Below are 23,540 nucleotides of genomic sequence, written 5' to 3'. Positions count from 1 at the left end.
TAACCCAGAGGGGCTGTTATCCCGTTTCCTGGGTAAAGAGGCCAAGTCTCACCAAGTCAGTGCCAGCAAGTGTCAGGGAGCAGCCGGGAGCTGGGCATCAACGCCACCGCCTGGGTGCCAGGTGAGGACCCTGCACACAGGGTCCCCAGTTAGGGCCCCGAAACCCATGTTATCTGCGTGTCCCTCCGTGAAGTGCTGGTGAATGTTCTCACCCAGAGGGGCCCGGGGCCTCCAACCTGCTGCTCTGTTTTCTCAACACCAAACTTTTGGAAAATTAGCAAAACCATCTGGAGTTGGCAATCTCACTTTCTCCAGTTTTATTTCAAATACAGGAAACAGTCTAATGTTGAATGTCGAAGCTGGCACTGGTTGTAGGTTCCAGGACCATCGCCTGGTCTAACCCCAGAAATCCAGGGGTGCGATTCTCCCTCAGAGTCCTGTGGTCACGCGCCCTCCAGGGAGCTTCACAGGAGCAGGAGGACACACGGTGGTGTCAGGGCGTGGACGGGCCACGGGGGAACCCAGCGGCAGGAGGGTCTCCAACGTGAGGCCGATGGGTGTGGACAGGACAACACGGCTGATGTTCACTTATCTGGAGTGTTGGGACTGTCCTGGCAAAGCACACAGATGTTCTCATTCCCTAAGAAAAGCCTGCCAGTTCCACACACTTCCATAATTTACTCCTGTGAAAATTGTTTTTAAAAGTACAACCTCAGAAGGAACGACTACTCTGTAAATCACAGTCGAGTTGACAGAGAGCAAGCGCTTTCTCTCTGTGTAAGTGATTCAGCAAAATGCCACGACAGGGCTTCCCTGGTGGCGCAGTGGTTGAGAATCTGCCTGCCAATGCAGGGGACACGGGTTCGAGTCCTGGTCTGGGAAGATCCCACATGCCGCGGAGCAACTAGGCCCGTGAGCCACAACTACTGAGCCTGCGCGTCTGGAGCCTGTGCTCCGCAACGGGAGAGGCCGCGATAGTAAGAGGCCCGCGCACCGCGATGAAGAGTGGCCCCCGCTCGCCGCAACTAGAGAAAGCCCTCGCACAGAAACCAAGACCCAACACAGCCAAAAATAAATAAATATTTTTTTAAAAAAGGAATATATATGAAAAAAGAAAAATGCCATGACTGGCACTTATGGCATCAAGAACTAGTAAATGGAGGCTTCGTATCAGTTAGTGAGCAGAGCTGCATTCTCCCCCTTTCCTTCTCAGGCCTCCGGGAAACAACGGACTGGCGAGGACAGAGAGAAGGGGCGCGTGGAGGACCCGTGGTGGGCCCTGCTGAGCCTCCGGGCACTGGCTTCACTGGAAACACATCTCGCTGGCTTCGTGGGGTGTTGGGAAGATGCATGTTAAACCCTGGAAGTCTCCTGTGTTTGTGGGAGGAAAGCAGAGATTTGTGCATCCCAGAACTCAAAGGAACTGCGGAGATCATGCCATTTCATCAATCACTCAATCAGTAGTGTTTATGAGACGTGTGGTTTCCAGGGAGTCCACCTTGATGTTGGTCTCCTGCCCTGAATGGAGCAGGGGCGGCTGGGGAAAACTGCAGAGGAAGAGGGTTCGAGTGTCACCAAATGAAGGTGACAGGAGGGGAAGGACCCTCCTGCCTGCCCTGCCCCCTTAGCCCTGGGCGCCCCCTGCACCCTGACAGTCCCGCATCGGGAGAGCACAGTGCCTGCTGCCGGGTCAGAGGGGAGGGGGTGTGGGAGGGGTGGGGGGGGGTGAAGATCCCCCCCAGGTCTCACTAAATAATACGGCCCCCAGGCCCCATGGGTGTAGGGGTTCCCGTTCCCGCAGGGCCCTCGGGCCACCCGCAGGGAGGCTTCTGGCGGGCCCACGGCCTCACCCTCAGACACACCTGGCCAGGTCTGAGCTGCCGGGACAGCAGAGCTTGGGCCAGGAGAGGCGTCTGCACAGGCCCTCAGCCGAGAGCCCCGAAGGGTCCCACCCACAGCAGTACATTCTAGGGCTCTCTGCGGGAAAGCTACACAACTGACCTGTGATGAGAAGTCACCAAAGGTAACCCTCTCCCGCCTCAGGTTCTCAAAGTCGGGAACGTAAATGCGGATCCTGGGAAAGGATAGCAGACGGGAATGGGGGGAGGGCTGGAGCAGAGACGGGCCCCGCGCTGGCATGCTCGGCGGCCCGCAGGGCAGGCGGACACGCGGGAGGGATCCTTCCCGTGGGCGGCCTTGGACAGCAGCTGCAGACAAAGGCTCGTCACAGGACCACAGAGGTTAGAGCAAGAACGTCGGACAGACCACCCTTCTCTCCTTGGCTGGTCAGGAGGAGACTCCAGACTCTGGCTGTCCTCCTCCTCGAACCCAAGGCCGTCCCAGCAGAGAATGGCCTCGTGGCCTCGACAGGGTCCTTGGAGGCTCTCCTTACTCTTCCCTGCTTCTTTGAAAGAGTCGGGATGCATCAGAGAAGAGAAACCGTGAGGCAGCTTAGCGCTGGGCTAAAGGAGTCACGGGCGCGGAGATAAACGGTGATTCAGACGCCCTTCTCTCCTCTGGGTCTTGATAGCTCATATCCACAAAATGTGTAACCAATAACCCTAATCCTGGAGCCGTGCTGAATCTCTGTCTGGGACTGTAACGTAAGAAGAACACTACTTGTCTGCAGGTAACACGAGTGAGCCACTTTAAGATCCTGATAAAAAAAAATGTCAGTTGTATTTATCGTCAGAACCAAGGCTGTAATGTGGGTTCCCAGCCGCTGATGTTACTGGCCGGCCTGCGGCCTGGACGTCGGGTGTGAAAGGTCCCCTGGGCAGCTCTCTCGGGCAGTCCCAGCCGGGGACCCCTGTGAGATGGAAAAGTAAAGCTTGAGGAGTGTAGGTCTGCATTTCCTTGCATTTTTGATTTATTGTATATATAATTATAGAGATAGTTATCTTCTTTATGGGAAGTATATTAAAGTAGAAAAAAGTAGAAAAATAGTTAGGCACAATCTCATTACCCAGATATACCCACGGTTGATATTTTGCCATGTCTCTTCTGGGGTCATTATTATTGTTTTTTTAAGCATAATTGAAATCATACAGTATCTATAATTCTGGGAACTTTAAAAAATTTAACATAGCATAAAAATTTCCTCATGTATTACAATTTTGTAAACACAAAATGTAAACACAATTTTTAATGGTTGCGTAAAACTGAAAATATTTTCCCTCTTAAATTATGATTTTAATCATATTAATCTCAGCTCCTGCTCACTGAGCCCTTACTATTTGTAGACACAGTGTTTAGTGCCATCTATAGATTATCGGTTTTTAATTCTCAGATCAATCCTATGGAGTGAATACAATTATTTTCCCAATATTACGGATGAAGAAACCAGAATCCGATAGGGGCTAATGGTCCTAATCAAGGTGCCAGGGCAGGTGACCCAGCTGAGCACATTCACACCTCCATCTGAGTGGCCCCCGTAGCCTGTGTTCCACGCACGCACTCCTGGGGCCCCTCCCACGTGCCAGCTGAGGGCGCCCAGAACTCGGACTGGGGGCAGGACAGAGAGCTGGGCCTGCTGCCCAGGGTCTCACTGGCCTGCAGGGCACACAGACAGACGCTGACCCCCTGTTTCACTTTGGGGAACTTTCCAATGTGCCTCCTCTTTTATCCAGTAGGGACACTAGGACCTGTTCTGAGCATCACGAGGAATAGAGAGAATTAAAATGAGTGGGTGTCCTTCTCTGCAGGCTGTGCTGGGCGCCGGCAGCTCCTTCCAGGTGGGGAGGAGGGTTTGGAGGGGACAGGAGAGGTGGGTGAGGGCGTGCCCTGACCTGCATCTCAGAGCTGGTGTGGGCAGCAGCCGCCTTGCACCGGTGGTTTGCAAACTTTGGTGTCTAAGAACCACCTGGACAACAGGATATTATTCTACCTTAGAAAGGAAGGAGATTCTGACACAGACTACAACCTGGATTGATCTTGAGGTCGTTATGCTGCATGAAATAAGCCAGGCAAATACTGTATAATCCACTCATAGGAGGCACCTAGAGTCATCAGAGGCATAGAGACAGAAAGCAGATGGTGGGGACCAGGGGCTGGGGCAGCGGGGTGACGAGTTAGTGTCTAATGGGTACAGTTTCAGTTTTACAAGATGAAAAAATGCAGGAGATGATTACTTGAATGTGAATGTTGTGTTGTGTGTGTTTTGTCACACACACACACACACACACACACACGCACCAGAGCTCTTCTCTATTGAACTGGGCTGTGGAATCACCTTTGAAGAACTGGAAGCACAGCCTTGGTGCTGATTTATCACAGGTGTGCCAAGACCCAGGGTCAAAAAAAAAAAAAAGAAAGAAAAGAATCACCTGGGCAGTGACATGAACCATCTCAGAGGACATGCTTTGCCACCCCTCGTGTGTCTTGCAAAGTCTGGGCTGAGCCCCAGGGTCGCCCTGGAACTGCTGGAGCCGTTCTGGGGCTGTATCGCCCTCTCCTGAACCAGAGCCTCTGGGACCTGCATCCCGGGCGCCCCCGTCAACAATCATGCTCCACCCTCGAGTTTCATTTCCACACTGGATTCCAGAAATTTACGACCACTGAAAACCACCAACCCAAAGGAATGAAGAGAATTCCAGGCAGGCCCCCGTGAGAGATTTGGAGGTGGAGTCCGCAGACCTCTCTCTCTCGGGGCAAGGACGGACTAGAGAGAAGGACCCATGGCGCTCAGCACGGCGGTGAACAATGTGGGCGGGAGGCGGAATGCCAGGAGGGTCTGTTTCTGAGGCTGGAGTTGCTGTAACAGCCCAGGAAGGCGGTGACAGCCTCTTAACCGGGGCTAGCTCACTGGCAACCGCATGCCCCAGGGCCAGGTTCCAGGATCAGGAAGCAATTTCCTAGAGACCTCTGAGCAGTCAGATTAAATGTCACAAAGTCCCTGCGGTAAATCTTGTGCCTTTTGCTGATAATAGTGCCCTTGGGCTGTCACTTTACAACCGTCTCACTCTTACAGACAATTCACCCAAGTCTGGTTACTTGATTTTCCAGCTCACGGTGTATTAGAAATGAAAAATTCTGAGGAGGAACTGAGGGGGCTGCCTGAGACAGGTGAAGACAGCGCCGTGACCCTGACAGCGAAGGAGGGACGAGGCATTACACGGGAGTAAAATAATTAACAGCTTTGTCGTCCAGGTCATTTACTGCAGCAAACAATCTTATGCAACATTATTGGGGATCCAAGAGAAAATCAGAAATGGTGGCCCCAAAATGGAATGAATTTTTCCTTCTCGTTGGAACTATTGTGACAGAGATTAAGGACATTTGCTCCCTGGACGATGTTCCCACTTAGCTGTGCCTTTTTCTGGAAGACAGGCTGAAGGCTACTGACAGAAGAGCAACAGCTTTCAGCCCCTGTTCTGTCACCCATGTGTGTTGAGGGGTGGAAATTGCTGCTTCCTCACAGCTGGAGTTTCCTAGGGGCTCCTATAATGAGTACCTCCACCGGATGGCTGAAAACAACAGGAATCTATTCTCTCACAGTTCTGGAGGCCAGAAGTCCAAAATCAAGGTGTCGGCAGGGCCGCGCTCCCTCTGAAGCCTCTAGGGGATGGTCCTTCTTGGTGGTTCCCAGCATCCCTTGGCTTGTGGACGCATCACTCCAATCCCTGCCTCTCTCTGTCCAGAATTCCCACCTCTTATAAGGATACCAGACACTGGCCCACCCTACTCCAAATGACCTCCTCTTAACTAATTACATCTGACAAGATCCTATTTTCAAATAAGGTCACATTCGGAAGTTCTGGGAAGGCGTGAATTTGGGGGACCCTATAGTGTCCAGTACACCCATCATTTACCCGTTCCTCTTCTTCTCCTTCCTACCAGCTCCCAGGTTTTCCTTTGGAGGAACGCCCGCCTCCACCGTTCTCCTGCTTCTGAGATGTGTTCAGCCAAATAGCACAGCCAGTGAGGGAGGAAACATCCCCCTTGACCTTGGGTCGGACGAGGAATCGCCAGGTGCTGGAGCACCATTTCACAGATAATGTGGAGTCAGCCCGGAGTGGGGTCCCTGGGCTCCCAGACACCCCGTCAGAGCTGTCTCTCAAAGGAACCCCGTGCCTGGAGTGCTGCAGGGCTTGAGGTGGCCAATCCACCCTTCCCTGGTGTAGGGCTCCACTTGGGTCCCCTTTATCGCCCCAAGTGTCGTAGGCCTGCCTTCATGGGCCCATGGAGGAGAAGTGGGCCCCTCTGTCTTCAAACATGAGGCAAAAGGAACTTTTCTGCTTTGGGAAAAAGTGATTAAAAAGGCACTTGGTTGTATGACCAAGCCCTCTGTCATTTGCCCGTCACCCAAGGGTCCAGGGCAGTTAACCACGGCACCCAGGGCCTTTGGGGCAATTGAAGACTCCTACTTCTGGACAGAGGATGAAAGCAGTGTCTGTAAAGAATGAATTGGGCTGGGAATACAGGACATGTGAGACCCCTTGACAGGCTCCAGGCCCTGGGAGTCCTGATAGAGCCTCCGAAATGAAAAGAACTCAAGTAAGGTCTGATCTGGGGAATAGAGGCTGCCCTGAACTGGGCAGACCCCAAGCAAGCCGTCAGTAGTTCTTGAGCTACGAATGCGTGCAAGTAACATGATCAATAAATGCTAGTGTTCGTAACAACAAATCATTAGGGGCAATAAGCCTCTGAAAGATAAGTATCTGTTTATTATTTTCATGAAAAAATGGTAGAAATTTTAAAAAGCGAGGACTTGAGTTATTTGAAAAATTTATTAGAACCTTCTTGAGAACATCAGATAAATTAAAAGTTGCTTAAAAGCATCTCTTTAAGCGTATGCATGTGTCTGCAAGCAAAGAAGAGCCCATTTGTGCTTTTTCAAATGAAGGAGAACAAATGTTAACAGAAATCTTTATTCAATACTTAAATGCCTGTTTATTTTTTCCAGTTCTCCTACAAAGAAACAAGAACTATATGAAGACTGAAATGCTGCTTATTGCTAATACACAAGTTCGCAAGAGTAACTAGATGAAGATTTCTCTCTCTAATTATAATTCTTTACTCTTAGGTATGTAGCCAAGAGAAACGAAAACATGTCCCCACAAAGACACGAATGTTCACTGAAGCATTAGTCATAATTGTGAGAAAGTAGAAACAACCCAAATGTCTGTCAAGGGATGAATGGATAAACAAACGGTGGTATATTCATACAAAGGAATATTATCAGGCTAACAAAAGGAAGAAAGTGTGACACATGTTAAAAGATGAACCCGGCTAATGTGAATGCTCAGTGAAAGAAGCCGGTCACAAAAGGCCACAGGTTGCATGGTTCCTTCTATGTGAAGGATCTAGAACAGGCAAATCCATGGAGACAGAACATGCTTTGTTGGGACTGGGTTTGGGGTGAGAGAGTCGGGTGTGCCTGCTGATAGGTCAGGGTTTCTTTCAGGAGGGACAGAATGTTCTAAAAATTAGAGGGTGCTGATGGTTGTGCAACCCTGTGAATGTATTTTTGAAAGCACTGAACTGTCCACTTTCAGTGGGTGAATTCAATGGTGCGCGCATGCCATGATGTATCTCAGTGAAGTTAAGCAGCCCAGGTCCTACCTGCAAAGAGCTCAGAATCACTACATTCAAGAATCTTTTCCTTTAAGATATTTCCATGTGTTTTTTTTTTCTGATAATTATCCAAATAATTGGGTCCGGGACTCTGACAATTTAGGATGTGTTTTCTTTTTTTTACAAAGTCAGACAGCTTCTGCTAGAGTTAAAATGAAAAAGTATTTCATGTTTCAGTAACAGTCTTCCTGAGATAAGAACCTTAACTGACAGCTCCTTTCACGACCTTCACTTTTCTCTCCTACGTCTCATCCATACCCACAGTTATAAAAATGCTACTGTACTGACAACTCTTTTTAGAATTCTCCTAAATTAGGAAACACTATTTGTGACACAGTGGGAGTGTGATATTGACATTGGTAAATGGATATTGATGGGTAGGTGGATTCGGTAATTGCGAACATTTTAGATGTCAGGGTAGCAGGATCCCTTGCTCTTAAGCTTCATGAAAGCAAAATTTGCCTTCACTGAGCAATTTGGACACTACGTGTAAAAAGCAGGGGAGGAAAATGTCTATATTATGTTGAAAGTAACATTACCACATGATGACAATTGGGTCTTTGAACTATTTATGGTAAAAAGAACATCTTGTGGCATACAACTCCGAGATGAGCTGCCCAAAAAGACACATTAGAGGAGCCCCAGTTGCAACCACAAAACTGTAGGGCGTGGAAATATAACGCCTGTTTCAAAGCAGTCCTCTCAGATCCATCAGCATCCCCGCTACCACCCCCAGGAGAACAGTGGCTTACCTCACGCGAGCTGGTGCAGAATTAAATGAGCTAGTTTACGCAAGTTGCTTGGGACAGTGTCTGGGATACAAAAAGCACTTAATACGTGTCAACTATCATTATTATTGTTATTATTACTATCATTATTTTTACCTGCTCACCAAATAGCTCTTATAAGCGTCCTGGAACTGAGCCTCCTGACCGTCCCTGGCTTGTCTGGGTTTTGTGTCTACCCTCGAGGTGGTCCCGTCCCCGGGTGGGAAGTGAGTTGCCAGCCTTCAGTGCCACGCAAAGCACAAGGAGTGAGAAGTGGGGAGGATGAACCCCCCGAGTGAACTGGGGCCATTATCCATGGTAGGCAATGACGCCGGGTGGCCTGAAGCAGCCAATGTCCACCCTGGGGGGCCGGATCAGGGGTAGGTAGGCTGGTGAACGCCGGGACGCGTTTCATCCCGGGAGACCAGCGCGTGCTGACTTGTGTTTGACACGAGAACTGTAACAAAGGAACTGCCGCGATGCGGGCGTGCGCGAGACCGACTGCCAGCTCCTCCCTGAAGTCGTGTATCTGAGCCCGTCCTAGTCGCTGGAGGGACAGCGCTGGGCTGGGAGGGAGTCCTGCTACTATTAGGGGACATTCTGGTGGAAGCACACGGACAATAAACAGGGAAGCACTGGAGTCTTCTACAGAGAGGGAGGGGGCAGGAGGCCTCAGGAGGGGCACATTTGGGCTCAGTCCTGAAGGATGACGTGGATGACGTCCACTGGGGAAGAACTGCAGGGGTGGGATCCTGAGGCAGGAACAGGCGTGCCCGGCTGGAGCCCTAGGACACTAACGGCGTGTCTCCAGTGCATCACGGTGAGAACGTAAAATAGGCGTCGGCACAAGGATTGAAAGAGAAAACGCAAAAAGTCTCCTATCCTTGGATAGGATTATGAATGCTCTTAAACTTTTAAAAGTATATGTTTATACACCACCATAAATCATATTTAAAAGGAAAAGCAGTTACTACCCAGCAAGCACCCACCCAGGACCGCACAGCAGGGCTGGACCACGACGCGGGGCAGGGGAGATGCTGGGCTGGGGCTTCTGGACGAGGGGGCTGCATCTCTAGATAAAGTGGGACAGAATCTGACATGATACGTTGCTTAATAAGAAAAGAGCCACCTTATGAGGATTTGAACCAAGAGGGAACAGCCTGAAGGGCTCGCCCTCGGGAGACCTGGGCTCTGGGTCCCTCAGTGTGGCCCTGGGCAGTGGGGTCTTCATCTGAGTAGCAGGATGACTGACCACTGCTCTCCATCCTCCCGGGACCATCAGGATGAGGAAATGAAACAGAACGTGGAGGTTCTTTGGAGACTGGAGAAGACAACTCAAAACTCACATGGCATTGACAGCATGGACCGAAACTTACCTGCGAGTAGTAAAAACAAAGAAGAGTGCTTTCTTTTTTTTTTTTAATTTATTTATTTTATTTATTTTTGGCTGCGTTGGGTCTTTGTTGCTGCGTGTAGGCTTTCTCTAGTTGCGGTGAGCGGGGGCTGCTCTTCATTCTGTGCACGGGCTTCTCACTGCAGTGGCTTCTCTTGTTGCGGAGCACGGGCTCTAGGCATGCGGGCTCAGTAGTTATGGCTCACGGGCTCTAGAGCGCAGGCTCAGTAGTTGTGGCACGTGGGCTCAGTAGTTGTGGTGCATGGGCTTAGTTGCTCCGCGACATGTGGGATCTTCCCGGACCAGGGCTCGAACCCGTGTTCCCTGCACTGGCAGGCGGATTCTTAACCACTGCACCACCAGGGAAGCCCAAGAAGAGTGCTTTTAAGAATTCATTTTCCCTGAGCAAGCAAATAAACACATTCTCACCATGTTAATCAATCGTAAATCAGCTCTGTTTAAAACCTACAGACCTCCAAGCATGGGTATATCCTACACATGGTTGCATTTTCCCTGATGATGGCATTAAATTATAAATTTAAATAGAAATCGAGAATTTGAAGATGGGGGTTCATTTTTGGACGAATCACCCTGATAGTAGATATGGTTTGAATGTAGCCATGAGCAGGATGATGGCTTTTCTTTCAGCTTGGATTCCCTGGATATTTTTCAAAAACTTAAGTAGCATATGTTTTCAAAGTTAATAAAAAGATGTTTACATTGCAGTTGAGAGCCTAGCGATAAGAAATTCAGTTCCAGCTCATTGGAAGCTCAGCGAGATGTCCCGGCCCCTTCCCCGGGGGATGGGGTAGGTAGGAAACTGTGGAAACCCCACTTCGGTTCCAGAACCGCTCCGAGTAATGGGGAGAGGCCACCTCATCCTAGGGAATTTTGGCAAAACCAGTGGGAAACGATCCTTTGAAGACACAGTGTTTCTGAAGAGGGCGGTCCCTTCCCTGTTCCCACCCAACTCTGCTTTTAGCTTTAACATTTTTGTAATCGGAAGTTCTGATGGTGAACAAAATTTATAAAGATGTTCAAAGGCTAAGGAAGCCGAAAGCTCGAAGTCTTGAGGAGATAAATATTAATGCCTACCGTGTTCCTAACTAATGTTTCGTTAAAGTTTGGCGAAGAGGGCGGCTGAGAAAACATCAAAGAAGATTGCTTTGTCTGGAGAGGAGAAGGGCAGGGGAGATGACAGCTCCTTTCTAGAACATGAGGAAGTGTTCTTAGGGCAGAAGCTGCCTGTCATTCCCTCCTGGGTCCCGAGGAGAGCAGGGAATTGAGGGGGGAGTTCTGGGCCCCTGGTCCTCAGGCCCCCCTCACCCTGTCTACAGATTCCTTGGTGGCCGGGGGGGGGCCACTGGGGGAAAGGAGACCCTGGGCTCCCCTCAGGGCAGCTCCCTGCTGGAGACAGGAGGTGACAGGTGTGCTCCACCGCAGCCTGGAACCAAGATGGTGCCCCAGTGGACACCTTCCTCCTTGTGCACCCCCAGTTTGGGGGCTGCTTCTCCCTCCTGACCCTTCTGTTTCCTCTGTGACACTCTCAGCTCACCCTGCTAATTCAGTCAGCGGAATAGGAACGGGAAACAGTAAAAAGTAGGGAAACGAGAACGTCAAAGATTAGACTCTAGGGAGACCTAAATCTACAGAAAACCCTTTGGACGACCTCACTGGGCTGAACTCCGATTCCCGACACCCTCGCGTTTCCAGCATTTCCGGACACGACTGCATCTGTGTCAGATATTTTTAGTTTGTATAGTAGACTCTCTGTGGTGCTTATCATGTGACAGGCACTGTTCTCAGGGCTTTGCAGATATTCGCTTGTTTTCTGCTCTTAGGATAAAGGTAAGCACCCTTACCAACCCTGCTTTGCAGATGAAGAAATAGGCACAGCCTGGAAAAGTAGCTCACGCAGACCACGTAGCTGGGAAGTGGGAGAGATGGATGGCAAACCTACCCGCTCTGCTGCTGTTGATGTAAAGTGTCATTAAGTCTATCTGCATAAATGCAAGAAAAAACCAAAATGACCCCCGTGCCCGGGTGTAAGTATGCGGCAGTCATGTGCATGTACGCGGTAAGCAAGTATGTACTGTGGATTCACCTCAACTGAGCCTAAGTCAAACCCCAGCTCTGTTTGTGGGGATGCTGTATTACCTGCCTTGGTAAATTCATGTTCCTCTAAACCGCACCAACTTTGACTGCTTCAGACAAAGCCGGTTCGGTTAGAGGCGCCACTTCCTCACTTCCTCTTTCCCAATCTTGCAGCTCCCCGTCACCAGGGCTGAGTGGACAGCACCCTTTTCTCGGGTTGGTAAGAAGGCTGGGCTGTTGACTGTGAAGTTGGCTTGAAACCTCGGATGAGCATCTCACTTTAATCAGGGCCCCTGCTCAGTTAAGCAACATCTGCCCACCTCCCAGCAAGGAGATGAAGAAGTGAAAGCACATTTGTGGTTGGGGAAAAATGAAGGCGCCCACGATTAAACAGACATGCACAATTTCCCAACTCTTTTGGTCCTGCCAACTTCTTCTACAATAATATCTAATCTCGAGAGCCCTGGGAGAATCTTTTTAATCATATGATTATTTTTGCATGGTACATAATGAAGAAGCAGTAAGTTAAAAAAGCATTTTTTGATTGGTATGTCACTAAAGATTTCATTATAACGTTCATTTTAACACAAATGTTGATCATTTTGATTATACATAAAGACGCATTTCAACTGTCCCTATGGCAACAGTGATATTCTCCATTTAATTTATTTTAAAATAATTACGTGGTAAAAGCATGATTTGTTGACAAATGCATTTTCAAATAAGATATTATATCCGGTTTGGTTTTAGCTCATTACATATCCTAAAATGTAGATGGACATATATCTTCATGTCATAATATCAAAAACAGCAAAAAGCACATAGTCTATTTGGAATTCTTGCATTTTGTTATTTAAAAGCCAATTGATATGTGTCTATAATATTTATATTTTTATATGTCCACTATCACATGTACTTAGTTAATATGCTTTTAGATACATGATAGAAAATTATTCTATCTTAAATGGAAAATTTTTATATCATTATTTAATTCTTTGATATAAAAAATAAAATGTTCTTACCATTTAGCAATAGGAAGCCCTGCAAGGGGGTTGGAGTTGGAGTATGATCTTCCTGTCGGGCAGTTTTGGGGTTTATACTGTTGGGGGTTCACTCTGCTTCTTGGATGTGTAGGTGTTTGTCTTTTGCTGCATTGGGGAACTTTTCATCCACATTTCTTGGAATGCCTTTCTGGGCCCACTTCTTTCTCCTCCTCCTGGGACTCTGATGACAGGATGTTCGCTCTTTTGTTCTAGGTGCACAGCTCCCTGAGGCTCTGCCCACGTTCTTTTTTCCAGTCTGTTTTCTCTCTGTTCCTCAGATGGGGAAATTTCTGCTGTCCATCCTCAAGTTCACCGGTTCTTTCCTCTGTCCTCTCCAGTCTGCTTTTGAGCCCATCCACTGAGGTTTTCATTTCAGTGATTGCATTTTTCAGTTATAAAAATTTCCATTTGGTTCTTCTTTGTGTCTTTTATTTCTTTGCTGAGAGTTTCTACTTTTGTTGTTGTTGTTTGTTTCAAGTGTGTTTGTCATGGTTTGTCGAAGCAGTTTATTTTGAGGGTGCTTTAAAATCCTTGTCAAATAACCAACATCTGGGTCATCTTGGTGTTGGTATCTGCTGAACATCTCTTCTCGCTCCGGCTGAGATTCTCCTGGTTCTTGGTCTGATGAGTAACCTTTTTATTATAACCTGGATATTTGGATTATTCTGTTATGACGACTTCTGCTTCGGAAGGTTTCCTCTGATACCACACTAACAGGGCGAGGGGCGCCATTCTTGCTGCCGGGTCAGGGGACGACCAGTTTCCCTGAGGAAGGGGTGCAAGGGTGGTACCCAGCCTTGCCCTGGGCCTCTCCAACGACCCGGCTGTGCTGGTGTCAGCTGTCTTCCCACTAGACGGTAGTAAACGTTCTGGCCCTAGGTGCTCCCTCAGCCTTTGCTGGGGTCGGGGGCGGGAGTGATGGTCGTGGATTTCTCCATGGAGTTCGGAAGGTGTAGGGCAGTAATTGAGTCAAAATCCTCTGTCCTGCTAGGCCGCCCCTCTGGCCAGAGACAGCAGACTCTTCTTGGGGCCTCTGGTCTGTGCCCACTGGGGCTCCCGGGCTGCTGGTTCCCTGAATCCAGTTCAGGGTCTAGGAGCACACTCTCGCGCCTGGCAGGTCTGCCTGTTCTCTTCACTTTTCAGAGTCTTTGCATGTTTGTTTCACATCACGTGCAGGGATTCTGGCTGTACTTAGAGCGGGGACAGGGTGATGTGTGTCCATCCCACCCAAGTCCTGAACTGCAAACCCCCTGCGCTGTCTTATCATATCATTGTCTTTCATTGTCAAAAACTGCTCTTTCCCTGGTTATTCCCATTTTCCAGAGCTCAGCATGTCCTGTCTGAGACCTTCTGCAGCAGAGTGGACCAGATTGAACGTGCGTTTTGCAATCACATTCACGTTTCACTCCGGCTCTGTGACTTCGGTGCTGTGTGATCTGGGTAGACCGCCGGCCTCCTGCATGCCAACTGCTTCCTCTGTGAATGAGTACGACGCTCCCTGTCTTGTAAGCTTGGAGCACTCACAGCAACGCACAGTGCATGGAACTGAAGGCTCTCGCAGAGTGGGAGCTGGTATTATCAACACTCTCCCTTACGCTGGCATCAGATTTCACAGTTTAATATCGGGTCTGTAAAACACACACACACACACACACACACACACACACACATACACAAATATTATCTTCAAAGGACAATTATTTGTGATTTGACATCTGCAGTAAAAGCTTCACACACACGCCCCCTGCACCTGTGGGCCCACTCACCCAGGCACCTACCGGTCTCAGCACAGAAGGCCGGCCACGGGCAGCGCGGACGCGGTGGGATTTTCACAGCGGACGATGGCAGGCGTCGTCTCCATCTAGCACTAACTGCTCTGCGTGTTCCAGAAGCTTCCCTGTGTGACAAGAGCCCCGTGGACACTGACCAAGGTGAGTGAGTGCCTTCTACATTTCCCATCAAGTTTTCTTGTAAAGCGTGGCAAACACAAAGGAGCCACATCTTACCCTGACGGGGTCTCTGCCACGGGCCTCAGAAGATCGCCTGTGCATGTCCCCCCGTGGCAGCCCCTCCCAGGCTGCAGCACACGCACAGGGGCTCTTAGCTGGCGACCGCGGACGGTGCTGGCCGCGAGCTCGGAGCCGCTGCTGGGCGGCCGGGTTAGTGACTTGGGCACAAGTGGATGCAGAGCGTGGCCCCGCAGGGCACGCGGGGGACCTCGTGCTGGACCAGGGGGCAGGGCCTGGCCTCCCTCCCGCTGCTTCTGTCATCTGCCTCTGCCTTCTGCCGGCCAGCAGCCCGCGCGGACCCACGACTCCTTCGCCACGAGAGGATGTGAGTGCAGAACCGTGCTCGCCTCCGTCCTCAGGTTCAGATCTTTCAGGCTCACTGCTTCCGTGGCACAAAGCCTGGCTCTGGGGCAGCCTGTCCTGCCGCTGAAATTGGAGCTGGCGGATGTCGCCTGTGTAGGAAAACACGAAGGTAATGGTTTGGATGTCTTTCATTTCTGTGTCTTTCTCCTACAAAAATGCCTTTTACTTTTCTCTGATACCTGTTGCTTTTTTACGCAGAGGTGAGTAAAAGCAAATGTACTATTTGATCTCGCACAGAAAGTCATATTTAATGATACTTCGTTGGATAGGTTGACAGTCCACGTGAACGAGCTTGAGAAACATTAAGGAACAGAAACTTCCACTGTGTTCTTGAGTTTCCGATAACGGTCTTCCTGTTGGCAACTTTTTAGCTGTGTGATCTCAGACATGTTGCTTTACTTCTCAAAGCCTCAGTCTCCCTGTCTGTAAAATGGAGATAATAAGAGTCCCACCTTCAGAGGGTTACTGTCTGGATCACTTGAGTTAGAAGATGGAAGCCCTTAAAACACTGTTTGGCAGAGAACGTGAACCATTTCCCCGCTGTGATTAAGGAGGATAATAAAGTGTTCCAGGCAATTCTTCTCCAACATTCGCGCCGCAACTTGCCTTCCCCCTCTTGGTTGCTATGGTTGGATTTTGATTTGTAGGGCCCTCTGGATTTGGGTAGAAAACAAATAGTTTCACGTCTGGAAACTGGTGCCCCCCACGTGGCCCTAAAGCTTCTTGTCCCAAGCTGTCCAGGGTCAGCCTTGCCCGGATTTTGCCCTTTAAATTTCATACCCTATTATATACATGTGGCATTTCTCTTTCTCATTTGGAAAGATTTGCTGAAACTGGTATCGTGTCTAAATACACTATTAGTACTCACTCAAGTGTGTCTCACAATACTCTGGGACAGTTTTTTTACATTAGCAGATTCCCTAGTCACCACAGTGCTCGACCCCCAGGCCCATCTCCCGGGGTCCCTTTGCACCCTGAAGACTTGGAGGGGGGCCTTGGATTTTGCCAATGACATTTGCTCTTCCAGAAACATTTGTTGTTCCTTCCCAGTGTCTTCTGCCCTCCTGGTGGGTGGCCAGCGGATTACTCAATGATTTGTTCCAGTAACTTCCCAGATACCGATTCCAAGATGAACAGTCTATAACTAGGTCCTAGGCCACCCCTTTTAAAAGGTGGCAATACTGTTCTTTTCGAGGAACCTCAGGAGACTTTTTCTGTCCTCTGGAACCTCTCACATGACGGCTCATGCCCCATTGTGACGCCTGCCAATGCCTAAAGTGGCCCAGAGACGCCTAAGGGAACCGACCCTCTGCTGGGTAATGGTCCATTATTCCTCTTCCTCTGCAACCTTTCCTTTCCATCCATCCATCTCTCACGGGGATTGTGCAAGACTGTTCACAGAAGCAGTCTTCAGCAAAAATAATGAACTCAAACATGAAAAATACATATTCTGTTCTTTTGCTTTCCATTTTAGGGGAAGGCGTTTTCCTTTATTTTCCCCTTCATTTAATATATTTGAAAACTGTTGAGATTTCTTATTTCTCCTGTGCTGTGGAATCGTCTAAAGCTTGTTACTCTGTAACTACTGTTCACTAAGACCTGTCTTTATGATCTGGTGTGACTGTGACTTTATGAAGAAGCCATTTTAATACCCAGGTTTGCAGTGTTGTTCTTCCAGATAACATGGGGGTACAGTCAGCTCTACAGGTGTCTAAACGCTGGTCCCTCCCGGGCACGGTATGAATTCTTCAGTGTGATGCGCTGGGGGGAGGGGCAGGCCCACTGCTCAGGTCCCAGAGAGGCAAGTCCACGCCATCCCAGCCCCCTCCCGGTCCTGCGCCCCCTGCCTGGGACCGCACACCCCACGGCTCTTGTTGCCAGGCCTTCTTCACCCAGCAGGTAGCCCTTCTGGATGGGGCGCCGCAAGGCGGCCCCTTCTGGCTACTGTCTGTGTAGTCTGCCAGTCGTAGGGAAAGGAACCATCTTCACCGCTGGGCCAGCGGGAGGGCAGGGGCTCTGGACGGCCTCTCCCTGCTCCTCTCTCCCGTTCAGGTCTCTCCCTCAAATACACCTGGGTTGGTTGATGGGCATCTTCCTGAGGAGCAAGCCTTCTACTCCCTGCTTGAAAACTGCCCCAATTCCCCGCTGGCTGAGCAATCCCATTACCTTGGTTTGGGGAAGGAGACACCACTGGGAGTCACGTGACGCCTGCCAGGCCAGTGAGTCACACCCCATGCTTCCCCTACCCTCCCCGGAACGGTGGTGACGTCGTCGGGTGGGAGGAAGGTGGGGAGGCGACGAGAGGCCGGGTGAAGGGGCAGAGTGGTCTGGGTCTGACGACAGGTGAAGCCCTCCTGGGAGTTCCCTCCACTTCTGTCCCGGGTGGGACCCCTGTGTCCTCAGTCTCACGTCTTCCTCTTTCCTGGCTGCATCTGCTCCAAGAGGAAGCACATCCTTCATGAGTGTCCTAAAGAGGGTGCAGAGAAGCACAGATTTTAGGTTCTGGCATGCCTAAAAACGTCTTTACTTTACCCTCATGTTTTATGGTTTGGTCGGGGATAAAATTATAGGTTGAACATAATTTTCCTCTTGCAATTTCCCTAGTTTTTATTTTTGTCTTTTTGTTTTTATAAAGGGAAATCTCAAATGGCCTGATAACATAAACTGCCAGGGCCCTGACCCAACCGTGTGTCCCAGCCCCACGTGTAGCTGTTTCTTTGGCATTGATCACGGACGACACACTTTTAAATGATACATGCGTACTGGTAACTCTTGGTTCCTCAGCTTTCTCTTACTGTTGTCTTGCTGTTGGTTGGTTGATTTTCACGGCAGCTTGTAAAATTTCTATTTTTGAAAATTCTATAAACATACATTAAAAAGAGTAGTATATGAGACCCACAGGTATGCCCATCATCCAGCTTAGACAATGACCGGTTCGTGGACCATCTTGTGTTTCACTCGGGATTTTGAAGGCTTTGTCTTTTCCCTTCCCTGTGCTGAGGAGTCCTATTCATTCTACCATTTCTGTGTGTGAACTGTGTTTGCTTGCTGTTCCCATTTCAAAGCCCTTCAGATCTTCTATTTGGTGATGGTACCCCCACATTTCATGATGATGGACCCAAATGTGGACCCCGTATTTTTTTTTTACATTTGTACATCCTTCAGTGCTGAGAAATTTCCCTTCACTTTATCCTTTAAACTGTTTATAGAAATTGTATTTTATTTTAGCTCTCACACCTACAAATCCCAAGGCCTTTTATTTATTCCTTGCCCATACATATGTGTGCGGGTGCATGGGTGTCTGTATTCATCTGTTTCTGTTTCATGAATGCAGCCTCTGCTTATCTATCTAATATTAATGTTGATTTTTTTAAAGTTTATTTCTGCTTCCTTCATTTTCATTGACTATTTCCTCTAGGTTAATTTGTTCTATTTTATGTTTTCCCCATCAAATTTCTAGTAATGCTTGACTATCCTCTCATACTGATAACTGAGGTACTAAAACCCAGATTGGTTGAGCTCATGGTGGGGCTTGTGGATGGGTAAGGGTCGCCACACCTGGTTTCTGAAGGTCTGGGAGTACGTGGGGAAGGGGTTCAAAGAGCAAAGGGCCTTTCCCAAAATCTCCTGCGTGGATACCAGTCCCCATGCTGACCTTTGGCGGTGTCTGGGGTCCCACATTCAGAGCACCTACTGTTCACTTTCTCCACTGAATAAATCTTCAGTTTCCTGCGAGACAGAAGCGAGGGATAGTCGTTCTCACCTGCTACTCAGAATGCTGGAGGGGACCCTTCTCAGTGGGTTCCTTGAGATAAACTACCTCTCTTCCATCAATGTCTCCATCTATAGACACTTCCTCAGATCCTCAAAGCCTTTACCAGTTTTCACTCTGTCCTCTAAGTTCCACATACTTGTTGAAATACCTCACCTGCTGCTGTCTTTTCTCCCATCCTCTTTGTTACTGTGAATAAAACTTTTAAAAGTCTTTTGCAGCGGGTTGGGTAGAGAGAAGATAAATGCATCTGTTCAATCCACCATGTTAAACAGAACATTTGTTCGTTTCCTAGAGTTCTTTTTATTTTTCTGATTTCACTTTTTTCCTTCCCTTGAAATATCGCATCTGGTTATGCGTGTGACTGATTCCTCCAAACCATCCACCTGCTTTATCTTTCAATCTCCCACTGTTTCTTCCCTGTTAAGGAGCAGTTACAGCCTCTGTGCTGTTCGATTCTTCCAACATTCTGAAAGAGGAAATTCTCTCCAGTGTAGTCCAAAGAGCTATTTGGTGGTCTGTGGTCAGCTGAATTGTTTTTCCAGAATGTAATGGAATTAAACACCCCATCGTAAGTAGATGTAACTGAATGCTTTGGCAAGTTGACCAAAAAAGGTTTCCGCAACCTCTTCTCGGTGTGGATGACTATAAATAGATTCCATCAAGCCGTGGCCCTCAATCTTAATCTCTTTGGCCTTAGCACTGTCTGGTTCACGCCTCAGGTTTCCTGAGAGATTTTACTCCGTGGATCATGGCGTTTATCCCCACTGACGCGGAGCTTTCCTGCCATGATGGTAGAATGTGAGAATGTGCAGGATTTTCTCCCCAGCAAGGAAAGAACTGAATTTCTCACTAACTTGAAGAAATTTTTATGATCATCAAATTGTTCAGATCTGGTCTTTTCAGAAAGCTACCAGAGGGGGCTTACCTGGTGGCGCAGTGGTTAAGAATCCACCTGCCAATGCAGGGGACACGGGTTCCAGCCCTGGTCCGGGAAGATCCCACATGCCGCGGAGCAACGAAGCCTGTGCGCCGCAACTACTTAGCCTTCGCTCTAGAGCCCGTGAGCCACAACTACTGAGCCCGCACTCTAGAGTCCGCAAGCCACAACTGCTGAGCCCGTGCGCCACAACTACTGAGCCTGCGCGCCTAGAGCCCATGCTCTGCAACAAAAGAAGCCACCGCAGTGAGAAGCCCGCGCACCACAACGAAGAGTAGCCCCCACTCGCCGCAACTAGAGAAAGCCCGTGCGTAGCAACAAAGACCCAACGCAGCCAAAAACAAATAAATAAATAAAATTTTAAAAAAAGAAAAAGAAAGCTACCAGAGGGAGGAGAAGGGGCGGGCAGGGAGCAAAGAAATGATGACTATTAAAAAATGGTGTCTTTTGTTCAAGTTTCTAAACAAAAAAAAAATTTTCTTTCAGGAAACAGGGAGGACGCTGATAAAACCCAAAACACTTTGAATGTCAGTAGTTGCTCTGCACATGCTTCTCCTGGACATTGGCACCCCTTCCATCCTCAGTCTTTTTCTTTCCGTCCTGGCACTAAAAGGGTTAAATACATACTGGGCCATAATTCAAACTTCCTTCAAGTACTTTAAACTCTCAAAAGCCCATGCAGGGATTATTATCACTTCCTGTTTTAGCCAGGCTCCTCATAATCTTTGGCAACTGTATTTCACTTGCTCTGTTTTCTCTGAGCCAGAAGGGCCCAGCCTCACCCTTTGAGCACCAATAAAGGCCGCGGTAAAGCAAACGACCCAGACCCAGATAACTGCACAGCCAGAACAAAGCGTTCCTGCCTGACACCAGTCACAATAAATGGCAGCTACATTTAGGCCAAAAAACATCCTAGAGGTGCTGAAAGAAAGGTGCAGTAAGATAGAGTAAGACTTTTTATCTTTTGGAATAAAAAAATTAAGTATTACTTCCACTACATACATTTGGAACATGTTTGAAAAAGCAGTTGACCTACGTTTTTAGGCAAATTCGTTGATCTGTGTCATCCTATTATATTTATTTTGTGCTCTATTTGGTCATAACAGTGTTTGAAGATCATTCGCTTAATCTGAAAAGTGAGAACGGAGTGTTTTTCAAACAAGCAAGGGGAGAAGTGAAAAGAAAATGTGAAAAGAGCAGGCTGGTGCACATGCTGGTCTCACCCGTTGACGGGCGACTGGAAGGTTCTCTGCTCTTCCTTGAGCAGTGAGAGGCTGGAACTAACCCATGAAGTCAGCAGACTTCTGTTTCTGAGCATTTCCTGACTACGGGAAATACAGCTGAAGTCTGACGTGCTTATCAAAGTGCAGTCCCAAAATAATTCAATCACCAACAAATTTCCCCTGTATAGATGTTTCAGTAGCAGTACACAGTCACAGTTTTAGTATATATTTCACCTTTATGCCCAATGTATAATCAGTTGCTTCTAAAAATATATTGTAAGTGTTCAGGTAAGGGGGAAAGTTTATTTTCCTAAATGGAACGTAAAAGGATCAATTGCATTTAGAAGGAGAAAAATAGCATAGTAAGTGATGTCTTTCTTGGAGCTGTAGGTCTTGCTATCATCTGGGATTTTTTTCTGTATATATGGGTATAGATCATTATTGAAATAAAAGCAATGGCTTTTTAATATTCAACATTTTTTAGAAACATAGGTATTTAAGTCCTGCTGATGAGGGAATATTTTTTTAAACTGGGTCATTGGAGTTATTTTTTATTTTTTTATTGAAGTAAAGTTGATATAAATATTGTGTTAGTTTCATGTGTATAGCAAAGTGATTCGGTTATACATATACGTATATGTATATATCTATATTCTTTTTTTTCGATTCTTTTCCACTATATTTTATTACAATTTACTGAGTATAGTTCCCTGTGCTACACAGTAAATCCTTGTTGTTTATTAATTTTATATATGGTAGTGTGCATCTGTTAATCCCATACTCCCACTTTATCCCTCCCCCCTCTTTGGTAACCATAAGTTTGTTTTCTATGTCTGTGAATCTGTTTCTGTTTTGTAAATAAGTTCATTTGTCCTATTTTTTAGATTCCACATACAAGTGATATCAGGTATAAGTGTCTTTCTCTTTCTGACTGACTTCACTTAGCACGATCATCTCTAGGTCCATCCACGTTGCTGCAAATGGCATTATTTCATTCTTTTTCATGGCTGAGTAATATTCCCTTGTATATATGTGCCACATGTTCTTTATCCATTCCTCTGTTGATGGACACTTAGGTTGCTTCCATGTCTTGGCTATTGTAAATTAGTGCTGCTATAAACATTGGGATGCGGGTACCTTTTTGAATGAGAGCTTTCTTCTTTTCCGGATGTAGCTAAGAGAATATTGAAAACTTTTTCTTCCAGCTTCATTGAGATATAATAGACACACAGTACAAGTTTAAGGTGTATGAATATTAAACTTATTCCAAATTTCACTCTACATGATCCCACTCATTTTGTATTGAGACTTTTCCAAGCCAGTATGGGAAGGACCCCAGAGCCTTGATTTGAGCAGGAGGCAGAATGGCACAGACTCTCCAGCGAGATGCCAAAGTTCAAACCATGGCCCAACCATTAGTTGGTTGTGTAGACACTCTGTCTCAAAGTTTAGGGTGAAATGGAGATAAACCTGTCCCGCCCCGTGGGGTTGTTGTGTGGATTAAGTGAGTGAACGTGTGCAAGATCACTTAACACAGCAACTGGTTGTTATTCCTACTTAAGGGAAAACCTGGACTTACCCAGATAATTGTGATGGTTGAGGCTTTCCTGGTGGATATGGCCAGACAGCTGAGGCTCCTTTCTGCTTCCAAAAGTAAAGACATTTATGCCATAATTTGGGACATGAGCAAGTATAGTGGTGTCTGAGTTTCTGCTTCATTATCAGACATGAATCATACCATTTGTCGTCAAGTGATTTTGCATGGGTAGTACGGGCAGGGGTCTTGAAAAAGCTAATTTACAGATAGGAAGTGGCTTTGTCTCCTCAAGGAAAGTCCTTGCTAGTTACTGGTGCCATTTTCAGGGCTGAAATTCTTTTCCTTTTAAAGAAGTTTGAGACACCAGATGAAAGACATTGGAAAGTTGTAAAGTAGGGTTGAGTAGATTCCAACATTCTTCACTAACTGGGTGGTTTCAAATAGCTAAGATTCACACCTCCTTGCAGACAACAGCTTGAGAGAGGATGGAGGGAGGGGATGGATTTTGGAAGGAACAGGGTTAGGAAGACACAGTCATCTATGGGAAGAGCTCATGGAAAGGGTGTCCAGCCAGACTGCAAATCTTTCATTTTCCCTTTAGTCAGCTCATATTATACGTGGAAGATAACAGAGAGTTACAAAATGTAATTGAAAAATGACATCAAAAACTAAAAACTGCTGGCAGATTTTGGGAAGGCACAGCCTAATTCAGAGGAGATCAAGGGGGCCAAGGGCTGTGAAGTGGTTGGAAGGGAGCAGAGGCCAATAGGGGGGATCTTTGGGGAGGTTGTCTCCACTGGGGGATTTTTATAAACCCTCCCCAG

General features: G+C 47.7%; 1 long non-coding RNA gene across 9 annotated transcripts in view; it reads right to left on the bottom strand.

The window, feature by feature from the left end:
- Positions 1–9,798: 9,798 nt before the first annotated feature.
- The window catches only part of LOC132347597 (uncharacterized), a 29,422-nt gene continuing 15,680 nt past the window's right edge, over positions 9,799–23,540 (bottom strand). For 5 of the 9 annotated variants that reach the window (XR_009497237.1, XR_009497236.1, XR_009497238.1 and 2 more), the window contains 2 exons: positions 14,651–17,711; positions 12,144–14,500 (listed from right to left, as the gene is read on the bottom strand). This is a non-coding gene — a long non-coding RNA (uncharacterized LOC132347597). Of the gene's footprint in view, positions 10,137–12,143; positions 14,501–14,650; positions 17,712–22,758; positions 22,821–23,540 lie in introns of those variants that run through there. The other 4 variants (XR_009497240.1, XR_009497243.1, XR_009497239.1 and 1 more) reach the window with 4 other exon arrangements.

Source organism: Balaenoptera ricei, chromosome 14 (assembly GCF_028023285.1).
Source record: "Balaenoptera ricei isolate mBalRic1 chromosome 14, mBalRic1.hap2, whole genome shotgun sequence".
NCBI lineage: Eukaryota > Metazoa > Chordata > Mammalia > Artiodactyla > Balaenopteridae > Balaenoptera > Balaenoptera ricei.
The sequence above is the reverse complement of the archived record's forward strand: the minus strand, read 5'-3'. Positions and strand labels throughout refer to the sequence as shown.